We start from the raw sequence: 15,566 nt of genomic DNA, 5'->3' as shown, positions 1-15,566 counted from the left end.
TCCCTCATGCATCTCCATGCCCTAACCACTGTCCCATTCACCTCTCTCCCCTTCCATTTCCTCTATCTCCCTCCTTCTCTCACCACATCCTCTCTCTACCCCTCCCTCTCGCTCCATCTGTCCCTCCTCACTGTGTCAAGAAAGTGTACAGGGAGCTTTTGTTTCATGTACCTGCACTGGGAGTGTTTGGTCAGATATTGTTAAGGAAGCCTGACTCTGTGTCTGACTGTTTTTTACTTGTCGAGGCATCCTTTATTTCCCAGGCCTAATTTATGTGTATTTTAAATGAATAACTTTAATAAAACAGGGAAATAAAACAAACTTATATTAAGACCCTATTATCCACATCGACAATGTACTCCAACCCCTGTGATGCTCATTGGTCGCAGAAGGTCTGGAGTGAACAGACGGACACCACATGCTCATTGATCATTGTGTATCTGATACACTCCACAGCTCATTCCTCTGCCTCCCCCTCTCCCCGTGCCTCCCTCCCTCCCTCCATCTGCAGTAAAAGCTTTGAACCATCTGTATAAAATAAACTCAGGGCAAAGTAACGGAGGTGGATGTGAAAGTGCTTCACAACCAATTAAATACTTCACAAGTGTAGTCACTGTTGCATTGTAGGAAACCCGGCAGCAAAATCCCTTCACCCTCCCCTCTCCACTCCGCTCCCCCAACCTGCCGATCCCCCTCCCCCTCCTGTCCGCATCGATCCCCCTCTGTCACACAGTCAGGAGCTGGGTCCTGAGGCCAGGACACTTGATGCAGGAGTTTTTATTGTAGTCCAGTGTAAAGTGACGAGGCCTTTGCTGGATCCTGGGAGAATTTCCTGAGCTGGAAACTCCGATTCTTTGATGCAGCAAATTGCAGTTCCAGAGAAAGCTGTGCACAGGAAAATCAGACAAAGAAAATGGTCTCATTGCTGCCATCGCTGGGAGTTCCACAGTGACAGATATATTCACTAACACAAACCACTATTCATATAAAAACTACATCACACCTTGTGGGATTGCAAGAAAATAACTTCATCTCAATACAAAACAATCAATAAACACACTAACACTGCGATCACTGCTCACGATTATTCCACATGGGACTGATGCAGCCTCCGTGGATAGACCAGGATAGGAGCGGGATTTCATAAGGAGGGGGTCGGCGGGGGGGTGGGGAGGAAGTGATTACACAAAACCCCAGTGACCAGGATTACACAGCAACGCTCACTGAAGCCCAGACTGTGGGACACTCGAAGCTGCTCCTCACATTCCCTCAGGTCACGATGCACCGACAGAGAGGCCTGGTCCCCACTCAGCAATGCCTCACAGGAGAGGGAGGGGAGGGAGAGAGGGGAGGGGAGAGGAGGGAGGGAATGAGTGTTGCACTATCTGAGGTGCTGTCTCTAGGACGAAATGTTAAACCGAGGCCCCGTCTGCCCTCTCAGGTGGGTGTAAAAGATCCCACGGTCACTATTTGAAGAAGAGCAGGGGAGTTCTCCCTGGTGTCCTGACCAATATTTATCCGACAACCAACAGCACTAAAACAGATTATTTGCTCATGATTACATTGCTGTTTGTTGAAAAGGTCCTTCATTGACTGTAAAGCACTTTGGGACGTCCTGAGGTGGTGAAAGGTTCTGTAGAAATCCAAGTCCTTTCTTTGTTTCTTTGTCCCAAAGCTGGACATGGGACGAGCGGCTGGCGATTGGAGAATGAATATTAGCAGCTGCCTCGGTGACATGGGGAGTCAGAGAGTCCAGTCCCCACTGACTGCCCATTCCTTCTGGGCTCTGAGATCCAGTCGAGCTGGCTGGGTGTCTGGGCTCAGGCCTCGGTTCCAGTTTGCCTTTCCCGGGAGTGCGGGGGAGGGGAGCGTGTTTTAACGGAGACGCAGTAAATGCTGGATTCTCCTGTTCTCTTCGCACCTTCCGGTGAGCTGCCATGGCGCTGGAAGTGGGTCAGAGCGGCGGGCGGCCGTTAGCAGTGGTTAGCAGTGCAGTCAGTGACAGCAGCACCCGGTGTAAGGTGGGGTCCCGGCCGGGGGATTGGGAGACACATCCTCCCGCTTCCTTCCTGCACTGGACTTTCTCACACAGGAGGCGGGTGTAGGGAGCGGGGCAGAGACACCTCCCATTGTCCTCACACACTCCTCCATTCTCACACCGTGTCAGCAAGTTATCACACACACCCACTGCAAGAGGCAGAAAAAAGAAAGGTTCAGATCATTGAAAATCTCCCCATGTTACAGATTGTTTCAACTGTCACCACTCCCAGTGTTTCACTTTTACAACAACATTTTATTATAAAAACATCCAGACACTGAGAATATTAATAAAGAATAATCAGAGCAGATTCCAAAGGGAATATATAAGGGTTCGGAAAGATATGAAGAAACAATTAGAAAAAGAAAGAGAAACTTTGGAATTAAATTATCAAGGAATATAAAATTAATTCGTAAAGTATTGGAAAGACACATAAATAACTAATGGAAAATCAGGACAGGGATCGGGTCACTCAGGGATAAACACTACAAACTCACAGGTAATGACAGTAAAATGGCAGAAATATGAAATAATTACTTTGCCTCGGGATTTACCAGGGAGACTAACATGATGGAGATGACCATCAGAGGAAGAAATCAAAAAGATATAAAGATAGAAAGGGAGGAGATAATTGATAAACGAATCAAACTTAGAGAGGATAAAACCCCTGACCCAGATGGATTGTATCTGCAAATATTATAAGCAGTTAGGGAAGAGATAACAGAGGCTCTGTTACAGTGGAATTAGAAATTCATTAAGAGGACAGGCAGACAGATCATGTGAATTCTATATTTAAAAGGGTAATAGAACATGTCAAGGGAACAATAGACCAATGAGCTTAACATCAGTGGGAGGAAAGATAATGGAATCCTTACTCAAAGATATGATAGAAAAACATTCAGAAACTAAAACTATAATAACGTGTGATCAGCATAGATTCCAAAATGGAAGGTCAAGCATAACCAACCTTATTGAACTCTTTGAAGAAGCCATAGAAAGAGTCAATGTGGGTAATGTAGTTGATGTTATATATTTAGACTTTCATCAGGTACCACATCGTAGACTGACGATTGAATTCAGAACATTTGGAGTGAGCGGGGTTGCAGCAGAATGGATAACGATTTGGCGAAGAAAGAGTAAAAAGAGGTCAGTACTGAGGGAGTGCTGCATTGTCAGAGAGTCCGTGCTGAGGGAGTGCTGCACTGTCACAGGGTCAGCACTGAGTGAGTGCTGCACTGTCACAGGGTCAGCACTGAGTGAGTGCTGCACTGTCACAGGGTCAGCACTGTGTGAGTGCTGCACTGTCACAGGGTCAGCACTGTGTGAGTGCTGCACTGTCACAGGGTCAGCACTGTGTGAGTGCTGCACTGTCACAGGGTCAGCACTGTGTGAGTGCTGCACTGTCACAGGGTCAGCACTGTGTGAGTGCTGCACTGTCACAGCGTCAGTCCTGAGGGAGTTCTGTATAATTGAAAGTCGTGCTTTCTTTTTCTGCTCTAATCCAGCCACATTGTTTGCGAGCTCCTACTTTGCTTTGGGTTTGCAACCTCTAGTGATGAGATACTTGGCCGTGTGTGACCCAGCTTTGGGTCAGCTGCATGTGTCAGGAGAAATCAGCAATTATTAATCCCAGTTGGAGAACAACGCACAGTCTGAACACAACATCTGTACTGTGTACACACACACATCGAGTGGAGACTGTCCACCACTGCAAGAGGCTCCGAGAGACAAACAAACAGCTTGTTCATCTCCACCTCATCACCAATAAGACAAAAACTGGCACCCAGACACAGGAGGAGATATTAGGACGGGGACCAAAAACTCAGTCAAAGAGATAGGTTTTAAGGAGCATCTTAGAGGAGGAGAGACAGGTGGAGAGGAAGAGAGGTTTAGGGAAGGAATTTCAGAGCTTAAGGTCCAGGCAGCTGAAGGTCCAGTACCCACATGTTCCTGCTCCAGTATCGCACTCCCAGTCAGTGGAAAGAGTTATGGTCACTCCTGGCTATTGTGGGGAGGTATGGTCACTTCCGGTCAGTGTGGTGAGTTATGGTCACTTTCGGTCAGTGTGAGTGTGGGTTTGGGGATTCAATGTAACGGATGGTTTGGAAAGAGATGGGCAGCATGTGAAAGGTTAAATAAACAGGAACACGTTGATGAAAAATCTGGGAACAAGGGTGAACAGATTGAGTTCCGAGACACTCATCCAGTTCCCAGTCCTATGTCTGGGATAATGGAATTACAACTGGTTCCCATTGATCCTGGTCTCAGGCTTCCTACAAATATTCCCTCCACTTCCCACTGAATGTTCTCACTAAGTCTGAGTTAAGACACACTTTCCTCTTAGCTCAGATGAGTGTCGTATATATTACTGCTTCGTATCTGCTTCACCGATCGAGGAGATTAAACTTTACTCCACAGACACAAACAAGCAGATTTCAGATCCCAGTCCCTGTTCACACCTACACCTGCTCACACTCACTCCCCGTTCACACCTACACCTGTTCACACTCACTCCCCATTCACACCTACACCTGTTCCTCACTCACCCCCCCGTTCACACCTAAACCTGTTCCTCGGTCAGTGAGGGACAAGGGAAGTTTGAGGGGAACGGTTCAATCCCGATACAGAAATATGCTCTGGGTCAGCAGGTCACAGGTCAGAGAGCGTAGATCTTACTTACGGTCACTGGCGACAGTGTCAGGGAGGCTTGGAGAGGGAAAGAGAAAAACAAAGAGTTAGATAGACGTTTGATTAACAATCTTTATTAATAAACACACGAATACAACCCATCACATGGAGTGTTCATGCGATCGACCTCACTCAAACTCACAGACAAAGATCTCATTGGGGATTCACACCAGCTCGAGGTGAGACCAGGTCGAGTTACTAAAGTGCTCACATAAGGTGAGTGTGAGGTTAGTGTGTAAGTACGTTCCCACTACGTGTGATTAATGTGTAAGTGAGCAGGGTTAATACGTAAGGGGGTCAGTAATCACATAGACCCCTCCCCCACTGCCCATTTGTGTCACTCTCTGTTTCCTGATCTCGGGACATTCCACACACAGCAATGACCACAGATATCCCTCACAACCTTCACTTCCTGATCTGCTTCACATATTTATTACACAGAGGCTTATTCTCCTTTCACCCTCTCCAGCTGTTCCCCAGATGTTCATCCAGCTGTTAACATTCCATTCACACATCAGTCTCCACCTCACTGCTACCTCTGGATCTGTGTGTGTGTCCGAGTGAGATTTCATCACATTTAACCCATACGACTATTCTAACCTCACTCTCTACATCATGTCAGCAATTCCACCTTGTTTACTCACTGAGAGAGGCTTCAAAATCCTGAAGGGTTTTGATGGAGTAAATAAGGAGAAAGTGTTTCCAGTGGCAGGAGGGTCAGTGACCAGAGGACACAGATTGAAGAGAATTAGTAAAGAACCAGAGGGGGAGAGGAGGAGAATTTTATTTTTACACAGCGAGTTGTTGTGATCTGGAATGTTCTGCCTGAAAGGCAGTGGAAGCAGATTCAATAATAACTTTCAAAAGGGAATTGAATAAATATTTGAAAAGGATGAATTTACAGGGTGATGGGGAAAGAGCAGGAGAGTGGGATTAATTGGATAGATCTTTCAAAGAGCTGGCACAGGCACGATGGGCCGAATGTCCTCCTTCTGTGCTGTCTGATTCTCTGATTCTGTGTCTGTACAATCTCCCAGTGTGAGTCTCTGTTTACACATTAACACAATCACAAACATCCATTGGGTTGTATTTTGGAATTGATGCATTGCTGGGAGTTACGATGAGAATGAAATATGAAGTGAATCTTCCGCCGGCACTGGGCTGGGCCGGAGAAGCGCTCGTTACTCACAGACATTGGCCGTCCCTTTGGGGATTGGGAGGTACGAGCCCGCTGTCCACCGTCGGCCTTGAAAACCTTTCTTACATCTCCCGCAGTCCGGCCCCGTCGTGTTGTGTTCACACTCACAACTCAGCTTCCCCTTCTCCAAGATACAGTTGTTGGTGTGAAGATTGCACTTTCACCTGGTAACAAACAACAACAAGCTGGTTTAAAATAACCTGATCAGCTCTGTTAGACAGCGGACTCTCCGCTCCGGAACTCCGCTTCCCCTTTACCAGCTTAGCTCTGGAAACTCTAACATTTTTCTCCCCACTGGTTCCAGTGTTAGTTCACCGGGAACTCCAGCTTCAGATCAGGTGAATGAGCAACATTCAGTGATAGAATGAGTGTGGTTTACAGAACAAACAAATCTTCTTTTCAATAGAAATCTCCAGGAAATGTGACAGGAAAACTGACAGGAGTGGATATCAGTGATTCAGGATAGAAAAAGGAAGCAGAGTGTGGGGTTTGGGATCAGTTGGATAGATCGGGACACAGGCACAGACTGGGAAAAGGCAGGTTCGGGACTGAAGTCAGGGACAACCTGCTGGTGAAATTTTTTAAAACTATTCTAACGGACACAATCGCATTGTCACGCTCTTATTTTTTTCTCCTCGGAAATATTGTGTGTGCCTTTAAGACTGTGAAAGTATTAGTGCACCTTTAAGACAGAAAGTACCGGACACTCACTCTGCCAGATTGCAAACTGATTGCCAAGCAACAACAGCAGGAGAGAGAGGACACGTGATTCAATGTTGCAGTTTGACTTTTGAAACTTGCTGGCAAAAACTGGTTTTAAGCACACAGAGAGTTCTGAGGTAATTTGAACTGAAGAAGCTGTGTTATTTCTCTCTCTCAAAATTCTACAAAGCTTCAAGCCAATTTAATTCCCAAAGAAAAATAAGAAAAGCTTTTCTTCACAAAGTATCGGTATTGCTGTGTTCATCATTGAAGGGCACAATTTAATGATCCAAAAGCCAAACTGAGCTGCTGAGTTCCTATCTTTGAAGGACCTTTAATTTCCATCGGACCACAGTGAAGACTTCAAGCGACCTTTGACTTTTTCTATATTGGAAGACTCTATTTGTCAGGAATGTAACTTGCAAAGACTACTTTTTCAGTCAACTAATTAAAAACTGAAGTACTGTTAATTTTTAGTATATATATGTGAATGCGAGAGTTAGTTTTTTTAACAAGAAGTTATAACATCTTTAGACATTGGTTTATCATAGTCGTGTTTCAGATTTTAAAAAATAGTTCATTTGCTGTCATCTAAAGATACTTGGTTAGTTCCACTATATTTGGGTGTTACCACGGTGTTCAATTTGGTTGCTTTTTCTGATTTGGAAAGCTTAAAAAATATGCTGTGACCTGTGGAGCAACGGGACTGAATTAACAGTGCATTGCTCCCACTGCAATCAGAATCATATATCTTAGCTGGGGGCTTTGTTCTGCATGGTTTCAACATATTTTAATTGGGGGTTGATCTGGGATTTGAACCTGGGATCTCTCACACATTGACAGCGAATCCATTGCTCCACTGATAGTAGCTGTGCCTCCAGCTGCCTGGGCCCAAAGCTCTGGAATTCCCTCCCTAAACCTGTCCATCTCTCTACCCCTCTCTCTCCTCCTTTAAAACACTCTTTAATACTGACCTCTTTAGCAAGCTTTTGGTCACCTGTCCTAATATCTCCTTATGGATCTCAGTGGCATATTTTGTCTGATTTACTCTCCTGTGAAGCAGTTTGGGATGTTTTACTATGTTAAAAGTGCTATATAAATACAAGTTGTTGTTGTTTAGTAAGTGTGATTTGGAGAGGCCCAAAGTGTTGGACCCGTCTCTCTGCCGTGAAGCGTGAGAACGCTGCTCTCGGTGACTCTGTGTTAACAACATCGAGCCGCTGTTTAACTCACTGCGAAGGAGAAGCTTCAATATCTGCAGATTGGACATTGCACAGTTTGTCAATTCACAGTTCTGGGAAATTTTTACTAAACGAAGCAAAACACGGACAGTTCCTTGGAGTCAAATGAACGGCAGCGTAAACATTTTCCTGCTCCTATTCTCTAATTAGTCTGACGATTCTCCTGGACTAAAAGCTCGAGTGAGTTTCCCAGAAGCTGAGTGTAGAATAATGAGGTAATGGCTCCGAGTCCCGGAGATTGTGTGATGGGCGAATGGGAACTCACTGATCGAGACTGAATATAGATTGAACAGGAAGGAGTGTTCAGTCAGAATCATTCATTAAATCATCAGCGACTTTGATCGAGTAAATAAGGAGAAACTGTTTCCAGTGGCAGGAGGGTCGGTGACCAGAGAGACACAGATTGAAGGGATTTGCTAAAAGAACCAGAGGGGGAGAGGAGGAGAATTTTATTTACACAGCGAGTTGTTGTGATCTGGAATGTTCTGTCTGAAAGGGCACTGGAAAATCCAATAATAACATTCAATACTACAAGGGGAAAATTTACAGGGTTATAGGGAAAGAGCAGGGGAGTGGAACTAATTGAATAGCTCTTTCAAAGAGCCAGCACAGGCACGATGGGATGAATGGCCTCCTTCTGTGCTGTCTGATTCTCTGAATCCTGATGAGACTGGATGTCGGCAGTGTTGAGAGTAAAGGGACAGATTCTGCTCGCTCCATGCTGCTCGATTGGCTGAACACTGAGCAGGAAATGGCTCCCTCACGGTGACTCAGCCAGCAGGACTCTGAAAGCTCACTAACAAGCCCATCACCAGGGACAGGGGGAGCTGTCACAGTGCTGCTCTGCACAGACTGTCACAGAGACATTCAGGGAAGCTTTTACAGTCCACACAGGGGCAGTTGACAGTGCTGAGTGGGCCGAGGGAGGGATTCCGATCTATCACTGTAAAACCTCACCAGTTACCGAGTGCTCACATCAGTGAGTCTGAGCAGAAACAGTGAGGAGATCTCACTCTCCGGGAATCTCCGACAGAGTGGAGTGATCCCAGATATTGGCCCTGATAGAGTGACTCCAGATATTGACCCTGATCGTGGCCCTGTCCCAGAATTTGACCCTGATCGTGCCCCCCCCAGATGTTGACCCTGACCCGGTGCTGCCTGGATGTGAAGTGTGGGGTCAGTGACTCCATCCAGAAGAGTTGAGGAGCTCTCACTGCCCGCGGATGTCCAGGTTGGAGATGGCGTAGAAGTATTTGGAGAGGTTGAGTGGGTCAACACTGGTGGGCCCAGTGGCCGGCCGGAGCAGCCTGAGCCGCAGGTCGGTCAGGGTGAAGTAGTCCCTCAGATCCTTGGTGATGTCCAGCTGGCCGTACAGTGAGGCCATGTCACGGAGACGGGGTCCCCCAAACAGGGCAAAATGCTCCTGGATCTCGAAGCGGACCATCTTCTCCACATTGCCCTTGGAGTACTCCTCCATACAGATGATGTCCAGCACCGAGGCCGGCCTCAGATCCCGGGCCCTTCTCGGCTCCATCCCGAAGGAGTTGAGGCAGTCGGCTCTGGTCGGGCTGCCACGTCCGGCCATGGTCCAGAGACTTCTCTGGGACCATCTGCTCCGGCCGGCCTGTCTCGAAGGTGATGACGATGTCCTCGGTCAGCTCGATGCTCTTGCCCCAGGACAGAGTAATGTTGACCAGGAGCGGCTCGGGGAAACTCCTCCAGGAGACACTTTGCCAAAAGGTGTTGGGAATCCGCCCCTCGTCATCCAGCATCAGCTCAGGCGGGTGTACGAGCTTGGGCGTGCGAGCGTCACACTCAAAGACCAAAGGACAAAGAACAGTACAGCACAGGAACAGGCCATTCGACCCTCCAAGCCTGCGCCGATTTTGATGCCTGCCGAAACTAAAACCTTCTGCAGTCTGGGGTCCGTATCCCTCTATTCCCATCCTATTCATGTATTTGTCAAGATGCCTCTTAAACGTCGCTATCATACCTGCCTCCACCACCTCCCCCGGTAGCAAGTTCCAGGCACTCACCACCCTCTATGCAAAAAACTTGCCTCGCACATCCCCTCTCAGCTTAAACCTATGTCCCCTAGTAACTGACTCTTCCACCCTGGGAAAAAGCTTCTGACTATCCACTCTGTCCATGCCACTCATAACTTTGTAAACCTCTATCATGTCGTCCCTCCACCTCCGTCGTTCCAGTGAAAACAATCCGAGTTTATCCAACCTCTCCTCATAGGTAATGCCCTCCAGACCAGGCAACATCTTAGTAAACCTCTTCTGTACTCTCTCCAAAGCCACTTGTTGTTGCACATGTACGGGTTCTCCTGGAAATAAAACAAGTCTTATCCAGTAACGAAGCAAAGCAATAACACACAAATTGAAATATATGTTCCCATAGCCCTCTCTCTCTCTCTCTCTCTCTCACACACACACACATACACATACACACACACACACACACACACACACCAAAAAAAAGAGACTTACTCTTTCAAGCTCTATGAGAAAATAAAACAGACAAAAAAGAATATTTTGGCCCAAATTCTTGAAGAAAAAAGAGAAGATATGAAAAGATGTCAGATGTCCTTTTTCTCCGGTTTGGTTTCCCAAAAAAAGCGTTGATGGCTATCACTGGGATCTTCCTAGAACAGTTCTTTTCAGGCGACTGTGAAGATCAGTTTGGGCAGGCTTTCCAGGAGAAATGTGGTAACAGTTTCCATCGGTTTCATACACTTCCTTCTCAGGACTTCTTAAAGAGATGGAAAAACTGGCAGGTTTTTCAAAGAGATGGAACAAATGGAGTTGGGGTTTGCACTCTTGGCAAGTTTTCTCCGACTGTCTTCAAAATAGTTCACACTCCAACTCTATACAAAGTAAAGCCAAAGACATCTCAGGAGTCAAGCCTCCTGACCCCTATAAATCTTGACCTGTCACTTCACTGTAAACATCTTCATTGAATCAAAAAAGCCCCCTGCTGGGTATTTATCTGATAACAGGTGCCTTCCAGTAGTTAACAAAAACAAGAAATACTGGATTCACTCAGCAGGTCTGGCAGCATCTGTGGAAAGAGAAGCAGAGTTAATGTTTCGGGTCAGTGACCCTTCTTCGGAACTGACAAATATTAGAAAAGTCACAGATTATAAACAAGTGAGGTGGGGGTTGAGCAAGAGATAACAAAGGAGAAGGTGCAGATTGGACCAGGCCACATAGCTGACCAAAAGGTCAGGGAGCAAAGGCAAACAATATGTTAATGGTGTGTTGAAAGACAAAGCATTAGTACAGATTAGGTGTGAATATACTGAATATTGAACAGCAACAAGTGCAAACAGTAGTTGTTGTTTGCACGCCAACTCCAAAAGACCTTCTGATAACCTCTTTAAAAAAAAACACCAATTCCAGCATCTATGGAATCTTTTTTTTTTAGTTTTAAGACACAAATCCTCAAAATTTAACAAAAAAACGGAGCATTCGTAACACCCCCACCCTTGGAGGAATGAAACAGAATTTTCAAATGCATGGAAAAGTATGGAAAAACAGAAGGTGAAAATTTTTAAAACACATTTACACATTCATTCTCATTCACTTTTTACTTGTAGTTAATAGAGTTCTGCTTTCTACCACCTTTGCACTCATCTAACTGAAAGCACAGTAAGATTCTGGATAAAGCATCCGCAATTACATTATTTTTCCCTGCAATTTTAATAATCTTTAAATGATAATGCTGCAATAGTAAACTTCATTGGAAGAGTCTGGCATCCTGATTTTTGAATTTGTCCTCAAAGGCTACAGTGCTATGGTCATCAAATACCAGTGTCTCTCTGTAATCGTGGTGGACATAGACTTCAAAATGCTCAAGAGCCAATAACAAACCGAGGGTTTATTTTTTCACTGTTAAATATCTTTTTTGATGTCGATTTAACTATTGGGAAAAGTATCCCACTGGCCTTTCTATACCTGATTCATCGTCTTGTAACAAGACTGCACCAATACTCAGGTCATTAGCATCAATCGCTACTTTGAAGGGCTTAGTGAAATTTGGAGCAGCCAACACGAGTTCATTAATCAAAATGGCTTTCAGCCTCTCAAATGAAAGTTGGCACTTCCCTGACCACCCTACCTTGGTGTTCTTTTTTTGTAACAAATCTGTCAGTGGAGCCACTATCGTACAAACATTTGGTTGAAACCACATATCCTCAAAAACTTCATGATTTCTCATTTAGTCTTCAGGGTAGGGAACTCCACCAATCTTGGTACTTTTGCTGTTCTTGGCAACACTTATCTTTGCCCTACTATATGCCCTAGGTAGGTTACTCTCACTTTTGCGAATTCACTTTTAGCAAGGTTTATTATTAAATCAGCTGATTGTAATTTTCCACACAGAGATTCTAGTTGTTTCAAGTGTTCCTTCCAAGTGTCGCTGTATACCAGCACATCATCAAGGTAAACCACACAGTTAGGAACACTGGCTCCCACTTGGTTCATTAGTCTGAAAAGTTGCTGTGGCATTTTTTTTTGTCGGAATGGCATCACTTGGCACTGGGAAAGACTATGACAAAGGCTGATATTTCTTTGAGGATACTTGCCAGTATCCCTTTAACAAATTTGTTTTTGTAAGAAACATAGCACTGCCCACTCTGTCACTTGTTACGACTAGGTGAGGAAGGGGTCTAGGGGTTCCCTCTCAGCCTTTACTTGGTTTAACTGTAACAGGATTTAATTTTTAAAAGCACATGTTTTTAGCTCCCCCTCAGTAAATCCTTGTTCACTGTTTTCCAACTGCAAGGCAAAGAAATCAATCAGACAGGTTTTCTTAGATTTAAACAAGAAAGGTGGAAGTTTATTAATCTTAAACTCTAATTCGGTTAATGACTACGAATACGTGACGTGACCACGCTAGCGTGCATGTGTGATTAAACACACACACAGATAGAGACAGAAAAAGTAGAAAGAATAAAGGAGAAAAGTTTGAGGCAATAGCTGGATTCTATTTACAGTCCATTGAGTTCGATGTGGAGTGTTTGGTTGCTGGTAAGTCTTGCCATTTCATTGGGGCCCAGTGCACACTTTAAAACTTGTTTCGATGTTGGAGTCTTTGCTCTCTTGAAGTTTAAGTGACTTCAGTGGATCCAGAGAATAGTGTGAGAGAGAGAGAGAAAGAGAGAGCGGCTGTCTTCTTCCAGGATCAGTTGCAATCTGCAGTCTCAGCCAGGCTGTCCTGTGAGCAGTTCGAAACCAGACCTGGGCCAGCAGGTTAGTTATGTGATTCGCTTTTTTAACAAACTCCTTCGTTTGTGGATTCCAAAGCTCTCGGTCAGAGGATGTAGTGCTGTCTTTTGCAAGATGTCCAGACCAATCTCTGTTAATTGAATCAGTGAGCAGTTCCCCTTGTCTTTTCCTGGCTGACTGTCTCTTAGGATGCAAATGTTTTGCCAGCCACTCCTGATCTCTTTAAACAAGGCATCTCTCCACTCCAGCAACAGTTTAAGATTAATGTTCATGTGGCAAAATTAATATGCCTCATTCTTGACAGGTGGGGCTCTTCATCACACACAACAGTCTTCGAAGCAAGTCTGGTAGGAGTCTGCCTTTGTTACTGCATTAACTTTTCTGCAGTCTATGCAGAGTTTAGTTGAACCATCAAGTGTAGGCTATAATACCACTGGGGAACTCCAGCTGCTTTGATTGGGTTCAGTTAGGTAGTTTTCCAGCATGTATTGGATTTCTGCTTTTACCTGGGCCTGTTTGTCTGGACTTAAGCAATAAGGATACTGTTTTATATGAACGGATTCCCCAACATCCACATCATCCTGGTTGTGCCTACAGACTCTTTTTAAAATCGCGAGTAGCCTTGTTAGGTCTTCTCGTTGTTCTGCATCTAAATATGAAAGCATCGTGTCCAATCTCCTTAACAATTCAGTATTAGCGAACCGGATATTAGGAGGTTCAACTGAGAATTGTCTAGGTCTCCTTCTGCCTCATCCTCACTATCCCTTTCATCCTTCACTGTCCCTGCTACCGAACAAACCTGTACTGGCTTATCCTCCTCCCGGCAATGATATTGTTTCAACATATTGGTGTGATATTTCCAATTCTTTTTCCGGCGATCTGGGGTGAGAATCAAACAATTTACTTTATCCATGCTTTTGACCAATTTATATGGACCACTGAGCTTTGCTTTCAATGGTTCACCCTGTAAAGGCAGTACTACTAACACCTCATCCCCTGGTTGAAATGTTCAGATCTTGACATGCTGCTCTGCCCATTTCTTCATGTTTGTTTGGAAAGCATTAAGGTGCTCCTGAGCCACTTTTCAGATTCACGTGAGCCGTGCCCGGAACATGGATACATAATCTAGCACAGAAGATTCATCTCTCTGTTCTAAAAACCTTTCTTTAATTAGTTTTAGAGGACCTCTTATCTCATGTCCAGAAACTAATTCAAAAGGACTAAAACCAGTCGACTCATTAGGTGAAATCCTAGTGGCAAACAAAAGAAATTCTAGCCCTTTAGCCCAATCATGGGGATATTCATGACAGTATGCCCTGATCATTATTTTGAGGGTCTTATGGTACCATTCTATAGCCCCTTATGCCTTTAGATGGTATGTTGAGGACTTTAACTGTGTTATACTCAAATTACCCATAACTTGCTGAAAGGTTTTAGACATCCAGCTGGAACCTTGATCCGACTGACTCTCAATTGGTAATCCATATCTAGTGAAGAATTGGGTTAACTTCTGTACCACTAACTTAGCAGCAACTGTCCTCAAGGGAATGGCCTCTGGGAATCGAGTAACCATGCCCATGATAGTGAATCTATATTGGTGTCCCGCTTTTGTTTTCGGTTAAAGTCCCACACAATCGACCAACATCCTACTAAAAGGTTTGCTAAAACTGGTCTGGGAATTAGAGGTGCCAGTTTAATGGCAGGTTAGGGTTTTCCCACATCTGGCACGTTTCACAAAACTGCACCACGTCCTTGGAAAGACTTGGCCAGTAAAAATGTTGACTTATACATGATTGGGTCTTCCGGATCCCCCACATGTCCCACTATAGGAATTTCATGCATTATCCTTAATAGTTCCTGGCGATACTTGAGCAGTGCCATTATCTGGTGAACAACTGTCGATTCTTCAGCTGCAGGTCTGTGAGGAGATCTCCCACTTCCTTATCAGAATTCCATTTTTAACATTGCAGTCTGCTGGAACTCCCTTTGCCTCAGCTTCAGTTAGAGCTTTTCCTGCCTCCAACTTCACTTGGATTTTATGTGACTACTGGAGAAACGACTACCTTCGTTCTGGCCAAATCATTCTCCAGGATTAGGTCAACCCCATCTCCTGGCAAAGTATGGGTAACTTCTACAGTTACTATTCCAGACATTAGGTCACACTCCAGGTGTACCTGTTACAAAGGTACGGGTATATACTCCCTGCCAATTCCATTCACTGAAACCTTGGCATTCAGTGCACTCTCTGGTGGAAAAGTTATGCCTTTCCCAGCAAAAGAGTTTGGGTGGTTCCTGTATCCCTAAGTATAACTATAGGTTTACCTGCCTCACTTGAGGGATAAGGAGTTACTTTCACTTTTGACAAGAATTCCCTATAACTGTCAGTTATCTTATTCACTACCCCGGCACTCACAGCGGGTTTTTTAACTTGGCGTTACAGCTGGAGTCACAGCTGATTTGTCATA

At 44.9% G+C, this 15,566-nt stretch overlaps 1 pseudogene; it reads right to left on the bottom strand.

Annotated features, from left to right (window-relative positions):
- Positions 1 to 1,954: 1,954 nt before the first annotated feature.
- On the bottom strand, positions 1,955 to 12,091 carry LOC137345747 (netrin-G1-like; annotated as a pseudogene).
- Between the last annotated feature and the right edge of the window lie 3,475 nt (positions 12,092 to 15,566).

Source organism: Heterodontus francisci, chromosome 29, assembly GCF_036365525.1.
Source record: "Heterodontus francisci isolate sHetFra1 chromosome 29, sHetFra1.hap1, whole genome shotgun sequence".
NCBI lineage: Eukaryota > Metazoa > Chordata > Chondrichthyes > Heterodontiformes > Heterodontidae > Heterodontus > Heterodontus francisci.
Note: the sequence above shows the minus strand (reverse complement) of the source record. Positions and strands in the feature narration are given on the sequence as shown.